Here is an 8,753-nt window from a genome sequence, read left to right as displayed (position 1 = left end):
GAGAAGGTCCCTGGGGGACAAAGGATTCAGTGGATGGTGAAAGGCAGCTTTCTGGGAAGCCTTGGGGAGGGGTCCCTGTGAGAAGCTGCATACTGCATTCTGGCATGGGGTAGACAGAGGGCATGGGTTTGAAATGTGGGGACTGAGGTCTCAGGGCTGAGCTGCATGTTTAGGCAATCCCCAGGGAGATGGGGCTGTCTCCATTGGCCCCAGAAACAATAGACAGTGAAAAAGACCCCAGCAAGGCTTGGAGAGAATCTTCTGTCATCTGGGGCAGAGCTCTGGACTGTGCTGAGAACCCATGTGGTGTACACACCGAAATTGGTGTAAACGCCTGGCCTGTCTGGGAGGCCACAGTCAGACCCCAAGCTCACTACCCCTGCCTGGGTCCACAGACCGAATGGTCTCCAGAGTCACCCTGGAGAGAAAGAAGAAGCCCAGAATGGTAGGGCAGGAGGTCTGGACTGCCCAGGCCCAGCTGCCTTCCTTACACAGGAGGAAATTAAGGTTCACAGGACTCTCTCCAGGCCCACCAACCTTCCTTTAGAACCGCTGGCCAGGTCTAGTGGACAGAGCATCAGTGGCTCGGATATTTCTGGAAGGCAGCAGGATTGGCTGGTTTGGGAATTAGAGATGAAATCTCTGGGAGGAGGGACAAGCAATGCGATGGGAACACTGTATTTTCTGTATAACACTGGTTTTCAGAATAGGGCCTCGGAAGGTTACCCTGCGTTACTAATAGCACTGTCGGCTTCATTTTGATGAAAAGTCTGATTGAGATGAAGCAACACTAAGAGGCAATGGGAGATAAAGTGTGTTTTGCTTATAAAAAGATGAGGAGCGACAAGACCAACCCAGTTCAGAAGTGACCAGCTCCTTAGGAAAATCATTTCAATGTCTCCAAATGTTATTTTCAGGAAAGAAAAAAGAAACTTCTGGCCTGAAAGGAAAACCTTTAGGGGGAGAGATATGTCACAATTTGCTTCACACTCGCAGATATTCCGTGTTCTGATAATATTTATATGATATTTGAAAGGGAGACAGGGTTCAGAAATATTTCTTTCCCTTTTTGAATTGGCACTTTTATTTTTTTTTAAATGTTGCCCTCACCTTGGGGTCGCCAAAGCCAGTGCTTGCTTACCCCTCAGGCATCCTTCTGGCCACTCTGAAAGCCGGCACACAGCGTGTCCTCCAGGCTGACGGAGACCTGGCTGGGGGTGACGGGATTCTCACTGTAGGGGGTGTCGCAGGTCTGGGTGTTAATGAGGGGCAGCTGAAGCTCCTTCTGGGTGAAGGGTGCAGGTAGCGTTGGGGTGGGGAGCAGAGAGCAGAATTAGGGGGAACACGATGGCCTGTGGTGCTTGGCTGGCATGCCCACTCTTCGATGGACCAATGACAAGAAGTCATTTCTGTGTGCTGCTCCTCTGCCCCCCAAGGAACAGGAACCTGTGTTTCTGCTCAGGAAACCCTGGTGAACGTGCCAGGGTGGCCAGGTGAGCCAGGAGGACGTGTCTCCTTCCTCCCCAAAGCGGGGTCTCCACACAGAGGTGTGGCGGGCCCCTCGCCTTCCCCCTCAGTGCCCAGGCAGGGGAGTGGGATGGCCACACAGCCGGGGGCCAGGCAAGAGCTAAGACCTGGTTTCAGAGCCTGGCTCTGTCTGTGGACTGTGGTCAAGTCACTTCTACCAAATGACCTTAATCTTCCTGGCTTTCCAAGGGTAGGGTCAAAAGTGGGTTAAACAGTGCCCCTCAAAGTTTCATGTCCACCTGGAACCTCAGAATGTGACCTTATCTGGAAATAGAGGCTTCACAGATGTATTAGTTAGGATGAGGTCAGACTAGATTAGGCTGAGAGTGCCCTTATAACGGACAGAAGAGGAGACACAGGGAGACACACACGGAGATGGCCCCGTGAAGACAGAGGCTGAGAGCAGAGAGATGCAACCACCAAGCAAGGAGCCACCGGAGTCACCAGAGCCACCAGAAGTGGGAAGAGGCAGGAAGGAGCCTCCCCTAAAGCTTCCAAAGGGAGGCCCGGCAACCCCTTGATTTCAGATCTCTGGCCTCAAGAACTGGGAGAGAATGAATGCCTGGTTTCGTTTTCATTTCTTATGATTTTATTTATTTATTTTTGGAGAGAGAGGAAGGGAAGGAGAAAGAGCGGGAGAGAAACATCGATGTGTGAGAGAAATATTGATCGGTTGCCTCTCTTATGCCCCCACCTGGAGGCCTGGACCACAGCTTAGGCCTGTGCCCCGACTGGAATCAAACTCGTGGGTTTCTGGGACAACACCCAACCCACTGAGCCACACCAATCAGGACAAATTCCTGTTGTTTTCAGCCACTCGGTCTGTGGCCATTTGTTATGGTAGCCCTAGGACACTAATCTGCGGTGATATTGCAAACATAACGGTGACGATGACATGATGATGACCACAATGGTGATAGTTGCTGAGAAATGTTAAGAACTCACTCTTGCTCAGCCCTGCTAGAAATGCCTAAAATGCATGGTTCCATGTAACCCTCACGTGGACCCCATGAGGGTCAAATCTCTGCTTGCTGGAGGAGGAAACCAAGGCCAGTGAGGCTGGTGGAGGTCACTCAGCCAGGGTGAGCCCAGGCGGGCAGGCTCCGACCCAGCCCCACGTGGACAGGGGTGGTGCGTGAATTCTGCAAACATGTAGATGGCACAGGCACTAGCCCATCAGAATAGTCTGGGCCCAGGTTGGGCCCACAACCCAGAGCCCTCTGCTGGGCCTGGCATCTATCCTTCGATTATTGGGTGCTGGGAAGATGGGTTGGGGAGCCGAAGGTGGGGTCTGGGGTGGTGGGCTGCTTCTGCACTGGCTAGGGCCATGCCACAGAGTGCGGGTTCCATGTGTGCCTTGAGTGGGGGTGGTGGCAGGGGCAGCTGGCTCTAGGGAGCGTGTCAGGACAAGCCTCCACTGAGTCACGCCCCACCACCACGCTGACACCCATTCTGGGCATCCTTATGTAGATTCATGTTGATGTTCCCCCAGCCAGTGACCCAGCTCCAGGTGCCATGACCCAGCGGGTCTGGGTTTTGGGGAGGCAGACTGGGAGGATGAGGTCACGGAAGGTGACTGGGCGGGTCAGCTGCACTAGGGCGATGTCCCTCACTGCTGTGCACCTCCACATGGCTCGGGCGGGTGATGAACTGGGCCACGATTAGAAGTTCCCCAGGCTTATCAGCCCCGGGGTAGGAGGAGATGGTGCTCGGCAGCACAGAACAGGCAGACAGCAGCTGGTTCCTGGGGCCAGAAATCCAGGGTGTTTTGAGACCATTCCCATGTTCCATGGGCGAGGGCTAAGGACAATCTTGATCTGAGTCATAACATTACAAATGGATATTTTTTGTGAGCTGAGCTCATGCCAGCAGCAACAATGTTTAATCCACAAGTGACCTGCAAGGTGCCCAGTTCTGTTTGGTGGGAGTTGTAGCCAGCCACCTGTCCAAACGCTGCCCAGATGGTAAGCAGTGGGCTCGAGGCCTTGGATTTTCAAGGGACATCGTGCTGTGGGAGCTTTTGGTTTCTGAAAAATGAATACTTTCTTGGGAGGGCCAGTGCTGAGTGCCGATGCCTTCTCCCCAGCTGTCTTTCCAGTGCCCAGCCTGGGGACTGGGGGAATCCTCTGTAGATAAGTGAGACCTTAGGTGGACACAGCCCTGGCCCGACTCCTGCCCAGGCTCCTGTTCAGATGGGGAAGGGAGCGCGTCGGGGCGGGGTTAAGCACAGGTCCCAGCTGGCCCTGGCTCAGATTCTCACTGGTTGAACTGGAGGGCTGCAGTCAGCACCAGTCCTTGGTGGTCACAGAGCCCCCACACACATGCTGTCGGTACTCCCTCGGGCTGACCTGCCAGGGCCCGCTGGGCATCCTGACCCAATATGATGTGGGTGGGCATCCACGCGCTGCAGGGCAAGGCAGCCGGCTAGATTAAACGAGGTCCCCTCTGCACTCCCCTCACCCTACAGACCCACACTCATTTATCCCTGCCCCTTGTGAGCTGACAACTTGTCCCCTCTGATGCAGGACCCTCTCTTTACCGGAAAACTTTTGACCCTGGGGGAAGGTGCACAGCAGCCGAGTTGGGGGAGGTGGGACCTGGGGACCTGGACTGCTCAGCCCAGCTTGGTGGGGAGAAGGAAGGTCAGGCCAGATGTGCCGGGGTTCTTGGGGAGGCTCTGAGTGCAGCACAGTGCACACGATACAAAATGCGCCTGGCAGTGGGATTTTGGTGGAAGCCGTGAAGGCTCTGGGTCTGGGGGAGTGGATACCAGCCCCCAATATCTGGGTTTCTTAGAGGACCTGCCCAAGTACAGAGTTATCAGGGGTAGGGTTGGGACTATAGACCACTCTTTATCTGTCCCCCAAATCCAGGCTTTCTCTCCTTCAGTGCTTGTCTACTTATCCCAGTATTTGTCCTACCTGTGGCCAGGTTTATTGCTCTGGCATTTGTTGGGGAGAGGCTGAATGGAGAGCTTTGGGGTTTCCTTGAGGATGTGCAGGAGGAAGAACTGGATGGCCATGAGGGCCAGCTGCATGGCACCTTCCAGCCACCACTTCTGGGGTGGCGCTTGGGGTCAGAGTCCTCAGACACACTCAGGAGGGGGAAGAGGACTGCAGCTGCAGCCCAAGTTTCTGGGCTCACCCTGGGGTGGGGCGACACCTCCGCTCCGTGTCCTCAGGCCTCCGGGCCTTACCCTGCTCCTGGGCACAGGGACCCTGGCCTCTTCCACATCCTTGGCAAGACCCTCGGGCTTTCTCTCCCCTGCTCTGGCCCTGGCATTGCAGCACCAACATCTCCCACGGCCTATGGGACACTCCCTGTGTGCTGACACTTTGCCAACCAGGCTACATGCCTCTTGCCTGATTTCCCAGGAGCTGTTATGATCCCTGTCTGACAGCAGAGGGACAAAGACCCTGATGGTTGAATGACTCAAAGCTCTACAGGTGGCAAAACCAGGTAAATCTACTTGGTGCTGTGTGCAGTGCCCGGCACCCCTGGGAGGGGGTAAGGAGTGGGGGAGTAGAACAGCAGACTCATCCCACTTTGCCCCCTCAACCATTCATTTCCAACCTGGGGCTCTTGAGGGCTGAGGTGGGGCCAGGCCATCCGGATCCTGAGAGGGAACCCTTTATTCAAGTAGGTAGAGCAGCTGGAGGAGGCAAGGGATCCTCAGCCTGAGAAGATGACACCCCAGTGGTACCCTACTCTGACCACAAATGGCAAGCACCTTGATGTCCCTTGTCCCTGCCTTGGCCTGTAGCTGAGACCCTGGCCCTCTTGGTCAGGGGCCTTACAGAGGTTGTGGGCCAGAGAGGAGAGCTGACCAGCTTTGGACACTTCGGGGAAGGAGATGTGGGAGACTTCTCTAAATTCCTAAGTTTTTTCCAGTTGTCTAAAAATACCCATCTTTTCAGTTCCAACCCCCCCTCTCATCAACCTGGCCTCTGGGCAGCTACCCCTCCAAGGGGCTCATTACCTCTGGTGAGGCACGGCGGGTCTCAGCAGCCCCAAGTGCTCGATTTAGGCCACACTCATGCTCAGTGACTGCTCTAGTGTTATTGCTTTTCCCTGCTGCCTGATCTCTTGACTGCTGAGAAAAAAAATGTTAATTTATTTGTTTCTTGATTATTTAGAACAATTTTTCACTTCATGTATTTCAAAACACTATTGATGGGTTATATATTTCAAAGTTCATGCCTCCAACACCTTTTCAGTGGCTAGTAACTTTTATCAATGTAAAATATCCCTACATTTCATTGGGTTAGCCTTGGGTTCTCTTTTACCTGAGATTGTCTGATATATGATAACACACAGCCACTTTCGTATTGTTTGCAGTTTCTTTGTTAATATATTTTTTGGATCAAAACAAAATGAAAAGAAAACACTTATAATACTAGAGGGGCAAGTCCCTAGTTGGGACCCAAGCCTGAGCCCAGAGGGTTCTTGGCTTTGGGTGGGAAAGAATTCTAGATAGAGCCAGACAACAGGTTAAAGTAGAAAAGCAGGTTTTAATGAGCAGGGAGGACAGGCAAGAAGAGCCACTCCACAGAGTGACAGACTCTCCTCATGAGAGAAGGAAGAGAGACCCCAACCATCTCCACAGGTTGAGCTTGTATCTGTTTGTAGTTTCTACGGAAAACTGATGGTATGGGGAAATAGAGAGTGGAAAGAAATGTTAGATTAACTTTAAGGTGTATTTTGTGGCCTGTTTTCCCTTTAAGGTATGGATAAACAATAAGGTACAATGAGTGGCTATTAATCAATCTTTGCGGGACTTTTCTCTGTACAGAGGCTCCTAGTGGTCAGCTCGCTTCTGTGGTCAGCTGAGTTCTGTGTCCAGCAGCACACAGCAGGCCCCGGTTTTACTTTGACTTTGGTTGATTTGTGCCCATCTCTTATATTACTTAGAAATTACAAAAAATGAAATTTCTTAACCTACTTGCTCTTATTAGAATATACTTGCTAGAATACTTATAAAGTAGTAAACTAATTCTATTAACATTACTATCAATTTTTGTGAGTGCAAAAAAGTTTTTTAGGTTTTACTGATATGGGAAACAAAGGCACATCCTGCCTGCTTGAGACTGTGTCTGAAAACTTCTAGATTGTCAGGTTTATGTAAGAGCCAGCACATTCAGTAATAAAGCTGATCTAAAGACATCACAACAGTCCTTAGCATCATCACTAGCGAGTATCTTAGAACTCACAGCCATTCAGTAATCTTTTTTTGTGCTTGCAGGTATCAGGTCACCTGCTAAGTGTGACTGAGGAGGTAAAATATTCGAAGCCCAGGTGCCATGCATGGTCCGAATGCTTGTTTCTCCCTGCTCCCCGCAGATTCGTATGTTGACATCTTACCCCCAGAGTAGTGGCATTCAGAGGTGGAGCCTTAGGGCGGTGATTTGGTCATGAGACCAGAACCCCGGAATGGGATGAGTGCCCTTATAAAACACACCCCAGAGAGCCCCGTCTCGCCTCCTGCCATGTGAGGACACAGAGAGAAGGCAACAGCTATGAACCAGGAGGAGGGCCCTCACCAGATGTGAGTCGGCTGGCACCTTAATCTCAGAATCCCGGCCCAGGAATGTGAGAAATAAATGTCTGTGGTTGATAAGCTCCTCACTCTGTGGCGTTTTGTTGGAGCAGCCCAAATGTACTAGGACGACCAGCAAAGCCTTTGACCTGGAGATGTTTTTCTCACGTGTTTTCAGTACATTCTCTGTTGCTGCTGATGTTACACCAGAATATACAGAGTGGAGGAGGTACTTTTTTTCTTCACACTTAGGTAATCTAGGATAGTTCACAGGCTGTAGACTGCTATCTAGAGTGTACGGGACCAACATCCAGTACAAACTGCCTTCCTCATGATCTGCTGATGGGCATTCTAGAGCCTGGCCTGGTCTGTGTCTTTCCTCAACATTTATGTTAACTAAAACATTTTTTATTACAGGCATTTAAAAATACACAAAGATGTAGACAAGTAAAAAGAACACCCAGCATCTGTTACTCAGCTTAAATAACTATTACTATAGAACCAATCTTTATTATTAAATTTATTGGGATGACACTGATTAATAAAATTATATAGGTTTCGAGTTTAAAATCCTATAATGCATCATTTGTATATTTCATTGTGAATTCATCACCCAAAGTCAAATCTTCTGTCACCATTTTTTCAACCCCTTTACTCTTTACTCCTCTCCCCACCCTTTCTGGTAACCCCCACACTGTTGTCTGTGTCTCTCGAGCCAGTCTTTAGTCCCCTCCATGTCTTCACATTTTTCTCTCATGGAATCTGCCCTTTTAAATTTTTGCTCCGAGTTCTGACCATGTTTCTCTTCTGTATCTTCAAGTGTGCCAGTCCACTCTGTAGCGATGTCTATTTCATTATTCAGCCTTTTGCCTAAAATGTTTTACTTTAACATTTTAAATTTTCCAATACTCTTTCTGGTTCTTGGATTGTTCTTTTTCCAAATAATTCTTGTTTAATGATTGTAAATACTTCTAGAAGCTTTTGTAGGATACCAGTTAGAAATTTTCAAGTTGTCTGATGTTCCTGCTGGAGTCAGCTCAGTTTTCTCTGGAGTCCAGTTTAGTTTATTCAAATAGATCCTTCCGGTGCGTGTGTAGATTTTTCGCAAACATTCTTCATCCTTGATTGTTGTGCAGTTAAAGGTTAACTGAAGAGACACCTAGGATATTCAAACCCTACAGAATCTAAAGAAAGGACCAGCCCTTGACCAGTTCCTAGGAAATGACCTCTGAGCCCTTAGAATGTCCTGCTTGAAAACAGTGCCTTTGTAGACCTGGAGCCTCGTGTCACTCCAGAAAGCTGTCTGCGGAGTCTGTGGAGTTAGTTGAGGCCAGATGTGTAACAGCACGTAGACAGGAAGGCTAATAGCTTTCTAGTGGTCAAAACCAAGCCAGCTTTTATTCTGTGGGTCCTATAAAGGATCATTACTTTTAACAGAGGTGACACAGTGCTAGTCCCCAATGGGCACTCAGAGTGGATTTATTAGAACTCCTGTGTTTTCACAGGAGTTCTGGCTGTGGGCCAGGTCCTCATTCCTTCTTAGAAGGAGGAGTGGGTAGAAAAGGGGGCAGTCAGGATCCCAGGGTTGCAGACAAGAGAAAGATTGTTTGGGTGCACTGGTTCCAGGGTCATATCAAAGGTGTAGCTGTGGACCCAGCCCCAGGAGAAACTCAAAGCTGGGGTTGCTGTG

Source organism: Phyllostomus discolor, chromosome 3 (assembly GCF_004126475.2).
Source record: "Phyllostomus discolor isolate MPI-MPIP mPhyDis1 chromosome 3, mPhyDis1.pri.v3, whole genome shotgun sequence".
NCBI lineage: Eukaryota > Metazoa > Chordata > Mammalia > Chiroptera > Phyllostomidae > Phyllostomus > Phyllostomus discolor.
Note: the sequence above shows the minus strand (reverse complement) of the source record.